Source organism: Pseudophryne corroboree, chromosome 3 (assembly GCF_028390025.1).
Source record: "Pseudophryne corroboree isolate aPseCor3 chromosome 3, aPseCor3.hap2, whole genome shotgun sequence".
Lineage (NCBI taxonomy): Eukaryota > Metazoa > Chordata > Amphibia > Anura > Myobatrachidae > Pseudophryne > Pseudophryne corroboree.
Window position 1 is genome coordinate 761602529 of NC_086446.1, and position 14397 is coordinate 761616925.

Here is a 14397-nt window from a genome sequence, read left to right on the forward strand (position 1 = left end):
TTATTGCTGCTCAGGGCGCCCCCCCCCCCCCCCAAGCGCCCTGCACCCTCAGTGACCGGAGTGTGAAGTGTGCATGAGGAGCAATGGCGCACAGCTGCAGTGCTGTGCGCTACCTTGGTGAAGACTGATGTCTTCTGCCGCCGTTTTTCCGGACCTCTTCTTGCTTCTGGCTCTGTAAGGGGGACGGCGGCGCGGCTCCGGGACCGAACACCAAGGACTGGGCCTGCGGTCGATCCCTCTGGAGCTAATGGTGTCCAGTAGCCTAAGAAGCCCAATCCGGCTGCAAGCAGGCGAGTTCGCTTCTTCTCCCCTTAGTCCCTCGCTGCAGTGAGCCTGTTGCCAGCAGGTCTCACTGAAAATAAAAAACCTAAAACTATACTTTCTTTCTAAGGGCTCAGGAGAGCCCCTAGTGTGCATCCAACCTCGGCCGGGCACGAAATCTAACTGGGGCTTGGAGGAGGGTCATAGTGGGAGGAGCCAGTGCACACCATGTAGTCATAAATCTTTCTAGAGTGCCCAGCCTCCTTTGGAGCCCGCTATTCCCCATGGTCCTTACGGAGTTCCCAGCATCCACTAGGACGTTAGAGAAAATAATACATAGTAACTATAGCTGCCACAAAGTACTGTGTTCCTATAGTAGTGTCTATGGTGAATAGGTGCTCAGTAGAAATAGCGTTACAGACCTTAGATGTCTTCAATAAGTGCTTCCAGACACTTACTATAGCTCGGATAGATAGCCCCGCCCACCTGATATCTCATTGGTGGGCAGTGGATCAGCAAAGGGTTACTTAGTAGCGTAGTGCTGACCTGGGGTTCAAAGCAGCTGCAGTCTCTGTGTGAGCCTATAATCTTCAGCGGCACTTGTGGATTTACCAGGACAGCTTCAGTGACCAGGTGACTACTTCTGAGACGGCACGGCCACACCGCTTACTGTTTGGAGCTCCAGTCACCGCTCCCCCCGGATCTTCACTCCGCCCGACACCTGTAGATAGACGCTGCTAGTGACGCTCAACGCTCACCCGGCTTCTCCACTCTGCCCGGCTCCTATGGATAGCCACGGCTGTCGCCGGTCACCACTCCCCCGGCTCTTTACTCCGCTGGGTTCCTGCAGACAGCCGCTCCGTGCACCGTTCACCGCTCCCCCGGCTCTCCTCTTTGCACAGTTCTAGCAGCGGGTCGATGACCGCTCAGGTCTCGGCTTCCCAGGCTCTTCACTCCGCCCGGCTCCTTCCGATAGCTGCTGCCTGCGCCGGTCTTCTCTTCTCTGGCTCTTGCAGACAGCCGCTGATAGTTTTCTTTCTTTAGTGTGCTATCGCTCGTTAGGGAGACCTATCATCCCCACTGCGCTGCCAATATCTACAGCACAGCTCTTGGTGGCGGGCAGTGAGAGATAGTAGTATCCCCCTCAGGCGCACACACGAGTCCATCAGCGCTTCAGCACCCCTTTTTATACAGGAGCCCCAGGGACCACGAGAGCAGTCTCAGTCCTCGTGAAGCCTCCTTTTCCCGCCGACAGCATGAGCTGTTTTCAACTGTTCCTCTTGCCCTGCTGCTTGATGAGGCACTACCATAGTTAAAGGAGTCTATATAATGTCCCCATATACATCAGATAACACAGCAGAATATTTATTAAATGACGAAAGTGGTCATTCCAGTTATTGGTAATACTTATCAAAATTAGTTATTAATAAGTAAAATGTCCTGAAAATACCTCACGGCAGTCTCATCTGTACCCCATCACATATAGTAATATCATATAAACATAAAGGACACTATTATAACCACATATAAATGGAAGTATAAATATATATGCTTATATAGAGGTAGGTCTATACATCTTACTATATTAACCAGTTCCCGGTATCACCACATTTGGGGTTACATTCATAATAAAAAGGCTACATTTCTCCCCCTGGTGATCTGAATTACTTATTACTATAATTTCAGAGCACCACTTTTTAAACCTTTATACTATAAAATTTTAAACATAGGGAGTGGTTGACTTCCCATGTAACCAAAGTAAGGCCAAGTATATATAATGCTAGGATAAACTACTCTAGGCTCATTGCATGAATGCCCCAGCTGGTCATAAGTGAGAATCATAGGGGGTTTACGTTCCCTTCGAGGTCTGGGGTGTTCATCAATTTCCACAGTACCAGAAGGAGTAGGCACTTCAACCTCAGGGCTGGTATAAGGTGAGGCATCCTCCCAGGGAGGATCATCAGGTAACATGTGTTCTTTGACTTTAGCATCATACCTCTGTTTAATCTTTTCACCATGTCTTTCTGATGCTCTTTTAGCAACTTCATGTGCAGCTTTTAGTTCTTTCCTCAAATTGTTGACATAGGTATTATAAGCAGAAGGCTTTTTGGGAGAAACAGAAAGGCCCAGAGAAACGTCGATAGGCAGTCGTGCTTCTCTGTCAAACATAAGGGAATAAGGAGAGTACCCAGTGGATTCATTTCGGGTACAGTTGTAGGCATGAACAAGTTGATTTATGAAATGTTTCCATTTTAGTTTATGCTTTGGATGTAAGGTTCCTAACATATCAAGAAGAGTTCTATTGATTCTCTCGGGTTGTGGATCTCCATGCAGATGGTACGGTGATGTTCTGGACTTCTTTATTATACAACAAATACAAAGTTCTTTAATCAACTTACTTTCAAAGTCTCTTCCCTGGTCAGTATGGATGTGGGCTGGAATCCCATAATGTACAAAGAAATGATCCCAAAGGGTCTTAGCAACTGTCAAGGCTTTTTGATCCCGCGTAACATATGCTTGAGCGTAACGGGTAAAATGATCAGTGATCACAATAATATTACTTTCTCTCCCATTGGGCCCTTCTAATGATAAAAAGTCAATGCAGACTAATTCCATAGGTCCAGAGCTAATTAAGTTGACTAGGTGGGATGTAGGCGTAGGTAACTTCTTTCTAAGAACACAATTTTTACAAGTTTTACAATAATAGTCAATATCCTTACTCATATATGGTCAATATACTCTTTCTTGTATTAGATGTAAAGTTTTATCCACCCCCAAATGTCCATGTTTGTCGTGCAGGGAATAGAAAACCATGGGAATATGGATAGTTGGAAGAACCAGTTGATACTTATCATGCCCTTCTCTAGTAATGGTTTTCCTATAAAGGATTCTTTGCTTGACTACTAATCGCTTTCTCTGTCGTAACAAAGCTTTACTATTGGAAGAAAGATTACACCCCAGAGTTCGTTCAGAATCCTTTAAATGTTCCAGTACAATAGCAATCTCAGGGTCCTGGCATTGGTCTTCTCTCATTTGATCTTTAGAAATGATAGGTAAGTCTTCCAACTCAGGAGTGGTAATCCAACAGTACATGGAAGGAATGGAGGCCTCAGTAGCTCCCACCGAGTATACTGCTCCCGAAGAATTACTAGGTAGCAATCTTATTTGATGACACAACCCTTGAAGGGCTGGAGCTGGTATTTCCACCCATTCATCATTTGAACTTACAACAGGAGGATGGGGTAATCTGGATAGGGCATCAGCCTATATATTCTGCTTTCCAGGCTTGTATTTTAAAGAAAACTTATAATTGGATAGAGCAGCTAACCACCTATGTCCAGTGGCATCCAATTTGGCGGTAGTATTAATGTAGGTCAAAGGGTTATTGTCAGTGAGCACAGTGAAGTGCACGCCATATAGATAATCATGGAATTTATCCACTACCGCCCACTTTAATGCTAAAAACTCTAATTTGTGGACAGCATAGTTCTTTTCACTGGTGGATAGGCCCCTGCTAACATAAGCTATGGGTTTCAACTCAGCTTCTTCTTGTTGGTATAATACTCCACCAATCCCATCGAATGAGGCATCGATATGTAGTTCATATGGAAGTTCAGGATTTGAATACGCTAGAACAGGAGAATGAGTTAGAAGAAATTTAAATTTTTCAAAGGCCTCGTCACAGGCTGGCGTCCATCGATCACCGAAAACCTCTTGTGGCTTATGATAGTCTTTCAGTTTTTTCTCACTGTACTTCATTTGCCCATATTTGTGAGAAGGGTATCCCTTTGTTAAGTCATTTAAAGGACGGGCAATTCTGGAATACTGTGGCACAAACCTCCAATAGTACCCACAGAAGCCCAGAAAGGATCGAAGGTCCTTCAAAGTATTTGGTCTCGGCCAATTCTGTACAGCGGATACTTTGTCCGGATCAGTAGCAATTCCATCTCGACTAACAACACGGCCCAGATATTTCACGGTGGTTTGACAAAATTTGCATTTGTCAACAGACCACTTTAGTCCCCTTTTCTGTAATCTATCCAAAACTTTTAACAATCGGTGGTTATGTTCTTCCAGATTTCATCCAAACACAATAAGATCATCTAGATACTCCAGGTCTTCTCGATAACACATGTCCCCTACTGTTTGTTCCATGGTCCTCTGAAATGTGGCTGGGGCTCCTTTTATCCCCTGGGGCATCTTTAAAAACTCAAAGAACCCAATAGGACAAATGAAAGCTGTCTTAGGTTGGTCATCAGGATGCATCGGTATCTGGTAGTAGCCACTCCGCATATCGAGAACAGAGAACCATCGACTGCCCTGCAAACGGTACAAAGCTTCCTCCACTCTGGGTACAGTGTACTGATCAGGAATGGTACGATTGTTTAAAGTACGGAAATCCACACATAACCTTATATCTCCATTCTTCTTTCTGGCTACTACAATAGGAGATGCATAAGGACTATCGGATTCAGCGATAACTTGATTTTCCAGCAAACCCTTTAAATGTTGTCTGACGTCTTCAAAATCGGCAGGCACCAATCGACGAGATCGTTCTCTAAACGGGGTCTCATTGGTCAGATGTATGCGATGTTCAATTCCAATGGCTGTTCCCAAATCCCATTCACTTAAGGAAAAAAACAGGCGTCCTGAGCTTTAAATGCGAAATTAGTTGGTCTTTCTGGACCACAGGTATATCACTATTCTGAAAACACCCTGACACTTTAGCAATAAATTCAGTTTCAATGTTACAAGGATAAGCAGGTAGCAATGATGGAGTGGGTTCACACTCTACTCGGTTTACTTCAATGGAATCTAAATTAGGTAAACCAGGGGATACAGAGGTATAGGTATTATGTTGTTCCAAACACCAGTCAGATAGCATCTTAAACAAATTTGAATTAGTGCCTACAATTACTGACACTACTCCTTTATCCCCAGGGGAGTCAGGGCACAATAAGGCCAGAAAAGGTAAAGGGTCTTGATATCCTGATGGTTGTTGGGGAAATTCTATCTGAGAAGTTACATATCCCAGATATGGATACTTCTGTTCACTCAATCCCCAAATAGTTAATCCATCAAAGGGCTATAAAGAAAAATCCGACAGATATTGATAATACCAACTTTAAAAAATATTGGACACTTGAGATCCACTATCAAGTAGAGCGGTACCCAGGTGTCCATTTATCAAAACATGCATCAAAGGAGCCTGTCCCATCATTCCACCTGGAATGATAGTAGGCCACTGGGTACTCCCCATTGTGCAAACAATTATGGGTTGGGAGTCGGTGCGGGGTTCATCGACATTCCTTCTATGTTTTCCGACTGCTCCGGTTGACGTCTATCAGATGTAGCTGTGAGTGAGGAGAACTTTCTTCCTTGACTACACTCAAAGGACCTATGTCCTAATTGTCCTTATTTGAAACAGGTGATATTAGAATTATCCGCAGGTCTCCTGCTGAATCGTCTACCCCGGCCAGAAAGGGATACTCTTGAAGTGTTCTGTAGAGAAATTAACTGATCTTATTTCTTATTCTGTTCCTCTATTAGCTTGAGTAGTTCATTTACTGAAGGAACTTCCGCAGCAGGAGCAATTATTTTAACTTGTTTTAAATTCTTCTCTCTGTTTTCAATCTGTACTTCTTCAAGTTGTACTTCTTTTATCAAGTCTCCTAACGTGGGAGCAGGTTACCTGGGCAAACTACACCTCAAACGTTGGGCTACCGGGTTAGTAGTCAGAGCTCCTCTCAAAATATGTTTCAATCGTCTCTCATCAATTTCTTGTGGATTAATTCCTCCTTTATCCAGAAACTTGTAGATAATTTTGTCCAAGCGGTAAATGTAATTGGTGAGAGTTTCATTAGGCTCTTGGTAAATTTGATTTAATCTGGATAGAATGTCCCCTATATCTTCCAGAGTTCCAAAAGAATAGTCCAATGCTTCAAAATAATTTTTCAAAGCAGCTTGGGTGTTACTTCTCCTGGTGGCATGAATTATTCCCATGGCGGGTCCCCTCAAACTCTCCACGATTCTTTGCTTTTTAATATGCTCAGGACATCTCCACTCCTCCGAATGTTGTACCGCTGCCTCTCGCCATACCTCATAGCTCTCTTCTCCTGTGGGAACTGGAGTTACCCCCGAGAAGATTCTCAGTCTCCTTTACCCTCCTTCATAATGCCATCGTTCAAAATGACTAACCACTTTATCCATCACATTCTCAACTTGTGGAACTATTTTTTCATTACTTAAGGAATCTTCTTCAGAGGTATGACTATTGTTAGGATAACATTCCGCACTAGCACTCTCTACTTTACTATCCTCTTTAATTATGGCCTTCTCCCCTACATCCGCATATTTATCCACAGGCTACATTACTTTCCATTTCTTACCAGGGGCCTTTCAATTAAAATATTAGCTGGTATTACAGAAGCATCAAGCTGATTATCATTACTAGATAAAATGGCACATGTCTCATCATTAACTCCTCTCCATTTGTCTACAATATATGGTTGTTTGATTCCATACATTTTCTTTACTTCATTTACGATATCTTCATCTATAATTTCCATAAAATTTCCCAAAATGCTTACACTCTTCTGTACATCTACCCCTTCGTTTCTACACCAGCTATATATATCTTCCCCCTTTATAAACTCCATTTCTATTTATTTGTTCGAATCTCAGCAGCAATGCCTCCAAATGTAACCCTGGTCTCAGGGATTAAAATAACAGTATAATTTAGACCTGAATGTAGTGCCTCCACCCAAATATTTCTCTTATTTACTAAGCATGAAAAAGGCTCAGGGTATATTTGGGAACACCCTGTATTACCACTGTATGTAAATATCTAAATTAAGTTAGCTATTCCCTACTCATATACCTTCTTTCTTAACAGGTTATCTGGCTTTTGATGACTGGTTGTTAATTCATCTCCACTTCAAGGACCGAGGTAAGTAAGGTACTATTCACCATTCATTTTAGACTTTACTCACATGTATAATAGATACCATACACAAATATATTACCCTACTTTTCATACAAGCCCCAAAATGTGGTAATATTAAATTGAATTATATTCATGAGATGAAACATTTCATAACCATAACTGTTATATACATATATATATATATATATATATATATATATATATATATATATATATATATATAAAACCATAAGTCATAGAAAATACAATACATACATATATATATATATATATATATATATATATATATATATATATACAAAAGTCCGTGCGCAAGTCTATTCTCCAATCCGTGGAACCACAAGTCCCAGCTTCCAGAATATAATTTCCAAGACCAACCAGGTGTGTCCTATGGTATCTATAGGTCTCCGTTGCACATTAGATCTTTGAGATCGGCGTCTCCTTTAAGCCAGTATCCACTACCAGCAGACAATGATTTCTAAAATATGAATGAAAAAGGGCGCCTCATAGTGCATGAACCAGTTTTAAACAAGGATTTATTTTCACTTCTTTATACACACTCAGTTTAAAAGTGACGTACCAGATGCGGCGGTCTTAACCACCGTAAGTATACACGTATAGTAACAAATGAGTGGGTATACCACCAGCAGTATCGATCAGCAGGCTCACCACCGACGTCTGCTCCTTCACGCCAGGCCACACCCCTACGCGTTTCGTCACGATGGACTTCGTCAGAGGGTTGGCCCCGGCGTAGCACAACCTTCCAATAAATAGTAACACTCATCCAATCTAGATAACGGCATTATTACCACATTTAGATAAAAATAGCATCAACGTGAAGCAATTCTGCTCTTATTTAAATATACATCTATGCTTTTACATTTAATACCAGCCATAAATAATTCTAATACTTTAACAATGAAAAATAATCAAAACATTAAACTTTAAAATCTATTTAAAACCACCTGTGGGTAGTTTCATTAAACTCACCCATTAGTTCCAATTAGCTAAAAACCTTTCTACCAAGGTGTTGATCTTTTAAACTGAATAGTTAATTTAAAGAATCCCCTCCTCCCCTGGTTTTTAACTCAAAAATGGGGTGATTTCGATACCCTCATTTAAGCCTGCTGGATATAACGTTATAAGGGTCATTATCCAAAAGGTCTCTCTTCTAGCCAACAATTTAAGTCGATCTCCACCTCGTTTATCCAGTTTCACATTTTCTAACCCCATAAATTTCATTTTATTTGGGTTGCTTTTTTGGCAGGTTTTAAAGTGTCTGGGAACACTATGATTTTCAAGATTGTTTTTTATATTCCTATAGTGCTCTAAAATACGTAGTTTTAAAACTCTTTTAGTTTGACCCACGTACTTTTTGCCACAACCACATATAAGCATATAAACCACAAATGTGGTATTACAATTAATAAATTGCTTTATCTGATATTCTTTTTCTCCCCCACTATCTACAAATGTTTGTTTCCCTGTTAACCCATATGTGCACATTTTACAATTGCCACAATTATAGAAACCATTCTGTTTCCTCAAGAAAGTGCTACATGAAGTGCTAGTTTCCTTAATGGGAGGGAGTTCACTCGGAGCCAGATGATTTTTCAGAGTTTTTGCTCTTCTAAACACCAAACTAGGTTTCTCTGTTATTGCTTTACCCAGCACTGAATCCATTTTTAAAATGTGCCAGTGTTTTTCCAAGCTGTTACGGATGTCATTCACCTTTGCATTATACTGCGTAACAAATGAACAGTCCAGTTTTTTATGTTTACCTTTCATATGTTCCAGATTTTTTTCTTTATACTGGATCAACTGTTTTCTATCTAATAGCCGCGTTTTATTAAGAGCTGAATCTACAAGATGTTTGGGATAACCTTTTTCTTTAAATCTGGTTGCGTATATATTAGCCTGATCCTCAAATTTACCTATATCTGTACAATTACGTTTTAACCTAAGCAATTGTGAGAAGGGGAGATTTTTCTTCCATTTATCATGGTGACAGCTGTTATAATCCAGGTAGTTGTTACTATCAACAGGTTTAAAAAAAAGTGCATATATCTACATTATTTCCCTCCTCTTTACTACCAAGATTCAAGTCTAGATATTGAATTTGTGTTCTATGTGTATTAAATGTAAAACCCAAATTATATTCATTAACTTGTAAATGCTGTACAAACTCGGAGAACGATGTTTCAGAACCCTCCCATACTATTAACAAATCGTCTATATATCTCTTAAACATCACAATCCGATCTTTATAAGGATTATTATTATATATGCAATTTTGTTCCCATTCCCCCAAGTATATGTTTGCTAGACTTGGGGCGCAAATCGTCCCCATCGCCGTCCCGCAGCGTTGGATAAAATAATCCCCCAAAAAAGTAAAATAATTGTGTTTTAACACAAACTTCAAACAATCCACAATAAAATCAATTCTCTTAATTTCCATGGACGGATCACGTGACAAAACTGCTCTCACACAATCGATCCCATTATCATGAGGTATCGACGTGTAAAGGGAGTTTATGTCTATAGTGCCCCATGTATAACTATCTTTCCATTTAAAAGTATCAAATATTTGCAACACAGTCGTAGAATCTTTCACATATGATTCTAATAGAGGGACATATTTTTTTAAATAAATATCCACAAACTCTGAAACTCTCGAGGTCAGGGATCCTATGCCCGACACTATCGGGCGTCCAGGAGGATTTTCTTTATTTTTATGTAGTTTGGGGAGATGATATATTGTAGCTATTCTTGGGGTTTCATTCATTAAATAGGAAAATTCATCCGGACTTATCACATTTTCTGTTTTTCCTTTATTTAATAGATCAGCTAGTTCAACAATAAATTCTTTGGTGGGGTCCCCCTTTATTTTTTCATAGGATATAGGGTCAGCTAAGAGTCTTTCCATTTCTTTTATGTAATTACTTCTATCCATTATAACTAACCCCCCACCTTTATCGGCTTGTTTGAACACTAATTCTTCATTAGCTGTTAAACATTTCAATGCTTGTGATTCATCCTGTGTGAGATTTCTATCCTTTAGTTTCAAATTTATGCTCTCTAAATCCTTTTTAACTAATTGGTGAAAGAGATCAAGGTGAGAACCCTTAGATTCGACCGGGTAATAGTTGCTTTTATTTTTCAACCCCGTCACATTCACTGGTTTATCATTATCCCAGTTTTTCATTATAGCCTCATTTTTAAGAAAATGACGTTTAAGTGTCATATTACGTATATATAGATTTAAATCCATATTCAAATTAAACTGGTTCACTCCCACTGTAGGGGCGAAAGATAGACCTTTTTGTAAAAGATTCTTTTCAGTTTGGGACAAAGGGACATTAGATAAATTAAAAATACCCTTATCTACAGGGGGTGCTAGTATGGAACTCTTTTTTTTGTTTGTTTGCATTTTTGCCTCCTCTTTTTCCTCGTCTTCTCTGGATCTTTTCCGTGTTAGCGAAAAAGGTTCTCTGTCTCCTTTCCCTCTTGGTAAATAACCATGGTCTCTCTGATATCTCTCTAAAAAAGACAAATCTTCATTTTTAGTGGATCCTAACACTTGGAATCTGTTTCTCTGGGCTAAGGGGGTAGATTTGTTAAAACCCACCGGATTCCTCCATGCCTTTTCTCTGGGCACTTTTTGCCACATTTCCCTTTCCTGTTTCCTATAGGGGACAGATCTTCTAGGAGAATTATTATATTCATAGTTATTAATAAACTTAGTCTTCCTAGGGGATTTTATAAACCTTTGACTCATAGAAGACTCTCTGCTATATTCTCGAGTAACAGATTCATGTTTCAAGTTCCTAAATTCACTCCGTTTTTGTGACCAATCTTTTACTTGTCCTTTATCATAGTCCTCCTTATCCCGTTTAAATTTTTTCGTTTTAACTAAACAGATCTCTTTCTCCATTTTTTCTACTTTAACCCCAACATAGCTAATGAATTCCTTCATATCGGGCTCATTAAGGATCTTTTCCAACTCCCTTTCTTTTTCAGAAATGGAGCTTTCTAATTCCTTTATAAGGGTTTTCTTTTCAAACACAATTAGCCTCATTAATTCTAATGAACACTCATTCAGTATTCTATCCCATTCTTTGATAAATTTATCATTAGTAGTTCCAAAAGTTGGATTTTTTGATAACCTTTATCCACTGTTTGTTGCTGCATATATATCTCCGGGGAAGAAAATGTTTAAATTTGCTGATTTGAGATCCAATAGATTGCAAGAATGCTTAAAGGTGTTTTCTGACGATACTACAGCTAATTATTCTCAGGAGACCTCTAATGAGGATCTCTTCCTTAGCATTGAAAAACTAGTGCTAAAAGAATCTAGAACCTGGTGGGACATTGTATACCTAGAAAATTTATATTAAATGTGGAAGAGTTCCAAGAGGTTTAAGGATATCAAAAAATCCAACTTTTGGAACTACTAATGATAAATGTATCAAAGAATGGGATAGAATACTGAATGAGTGTTCATTAGAATTAATGAGGCTAATTGTGTTTGAAAAGAAAACCCTTATAAAGGAATTAGAAAGCTCCATTTCTGAAAAAGAAAGGGAGTTGGAAAAGATCCTTAATGAGCCCGATATGAAGGAATTCATTAGCTATGTTGGGGTTAAAGTAGAAAAAATGGAGAAAGAGATCTGTTTAGTTAAAACGAAAAAATTTAAACGGGATAAGGAGGACTATGATAAAGGACAAGTAAAACATTGGTCACAAAAACTGAGTGAATTTAGGAACTTGAAACATGAATCTGTTACTCGAGAATATAGCAGAGAGTCTTCTATGAGTCAAAGGTTTATAAAATCCCGTAGGAAGACTAAGTTTATTAATAACTATGAATATAATAATTCTCCTAGAAGATCTGTCCCCTATAGGAAACAGGAAAGGGAAATGTGGCAAAAAGTGCCCAGAGAAAAGGCATGGAGGAATCCGGTGGGTTTTAACAAATCTACCCCCTTAGCCCAGAGAAACAGATTCCAAGTGTTAGGATCCACTAAAAATGAAGATTTGTCTTTTTTAGAGAGATATCAGAGAGACCATGGTTATTTACCAAGAGGGAAAGGAGACAGAGAACCTTTTTCGCTAACACGGAAAAGATCCAGAGAAGACGAGGAAAAAGAGGAGGCAAAAATGCAAACAAACAAAAAAAGAGTTCCATACTAGCACCCCCTGTAGATAAGGGTATTTTTAATTTATCTAATGTCCCTTTGTCCCAAACTGAAAAGAATCTTTTACAAAAAGGTCTATCTTTCGCCCCTACAGTGGGAGTGAACCAGTTTAATTTGAATATGGATTTAAATCTATAAATACGTAATATGACACTTAAACGTCATTTTCTTAAAAATGAGGCTATAATGAAAAACTGGGATAATGATAAACCAGTGAATGTGACGGGGTTGAAAAATAAAAGCAACTATTACCCGGTCGAATCTAAGGGTTCTCACCTTGATCTCTTTCACCAATTAGTTAAAAAGGATTTAGAGAGCATAAATTTGAAACTAAAGGATAGAAATCTCACACAGGATGAATCACAAGCATTGAAATGTTTAACAGCTAATGAAGAATTAGTGTTCAAACAAGCCGATAAAGGTGGGGGGTTAGTTATAATGGATAGAAGTAATTACATAAAAGAAATGGAAAGACTCTTAGCTGACCCTATATCCTATGAAAAAATAAAGGGGGACCCCACCAAAGAATTTATTGTTGAACTAGCTGATCTATTAAATAAAGGAAAAACAGAAAATGTGATAAGTCCGGATGAATTTTCCTATTTAATGAATGAAACCCCAAGAATAGCTACAATATATCATCTCCCCAAACTACATAAAAATAAAGAAAATCCTCCTGGACGCCCGATAGTGTCGGGCATAGGATCCCTGACCTCGAGAGTTTCAGAGTTTGTGGATATTTATTTAAAAAAATATGTCCCTCTATTAGAATCATATGTGAAAGATTCTACGACTGTGTTGCAAATATTTTTTTTTTTTTTTTTTAATAGAGTAATTTTTATTCAACAGTGTTTTTATATATACAGACATTTCAGTGTACACTGGGAAGCATATTGGGGTTACACGTTATTCAAAGCAATATTGTCTCCAAGGATAAACGTATATTTGTACTGATACGAATAACAATTCCCATTTTATAGTTCCCGTGCAATCTTCCCACCATATACATATTTTCTGAGGTCTGTAACCAGGTCGTTTTTCGCATACTTAACATTTTGTATTTCCTCCCTCCCCCCCACCCAAAACCTGTGTTAAAGGTTACCCCGTCTATCAGGCCCTAAGTATCCCCCAACCCCTCTACCCCGAACAAACCCTTTAACTAACTTAAGCCTAGTTACCTAACATATGCGTGGTGTGGTGTGGCGACCAGATATGTAAACAGCTATAATAGTGGAAAGGTGATGGTCCGACTCAGCGCCCCAGGGCCCTAATAACACTCCGCGGCGAAGGTCGGTGCCTCTAAGTCCTAAGGGCAAGGGATGAGTATGTGGAATTAATCCAAGGAGACCATATCTTCTCGTATTTGGTAAGGGCGTTAAATTTCATGTAGACATAACGTTCTTTTATTAGAGTATCGTTTACCAAACCTTTAAAAGCATGTATCGTGGGAGGTCGCGGGGCCATCCACGTCCGCGCGATGCACACCTTTGCAAGGGCGCACATGTTACGGGCATATAAGTCTTCCCAGCGGGACCCAGAATCGGGGTCTCCCACCCCCAGAATGCAGAATTTCGGAGTCAGCAAGCTTCTCTGTATCCCCGTATGTTCCAGAATCGACCCGACCCCGGCCCAGAACACCTGCAGCAGCGGGCATTCCCATGTGAGGTGCCAGAATGTGCCTCCGGCATCCCCGCACTTGGGGCAAGCGCCAGCGCTATCTGTCCTAAATCTGGCCAGCCTGCTCGGAGTCATGTATGATCTATGTAGAATAAAAAACTGTATCTGTTGAAACCGCAGCGATTTGGTGACCTGACTCGGGTTACCCAGAGCGCCCTCCCAGTCTTCCCCGTCCATGGGACCTACGTCACTCTCCCATCTCTCCCTAAGGCTTGAGAGCGGGTCTGCATGTGTCGTTTGAAGGAGATACGAGTAGATGAAGGAGATCACCTTAACTCGGCCCAGTGAATGTAGAAATGCTTTCATGGGGAAGGG

The 14397-nt window shown here is 40.0% G+C and overlaps 1 long non-coding RNA gene across 1 annotated transcript in view; it reads left to right on the forward strand.

The window, feature by feature from the left end:
* Nucleotides 1–818: 818 nt before the first annotated feature.
* The window catches only part of LOC135058236 (uncharacterized), a 121639-nt gene continuing 108060 nt past the window's right edge, over nucleotides 819–14397 (forward strand). The window contains exons 1-2 of the long non-coding RNA XR_010244699.1: nucleotides 819–894; nucleotides 7157–7210. This is a non-coding gene — a long non-coding RNA (uncharacterized LOC135058236). The remainder of the gene's footprint in view (nucleotides 895–7156; nucleotides 7211–14397) is intronic.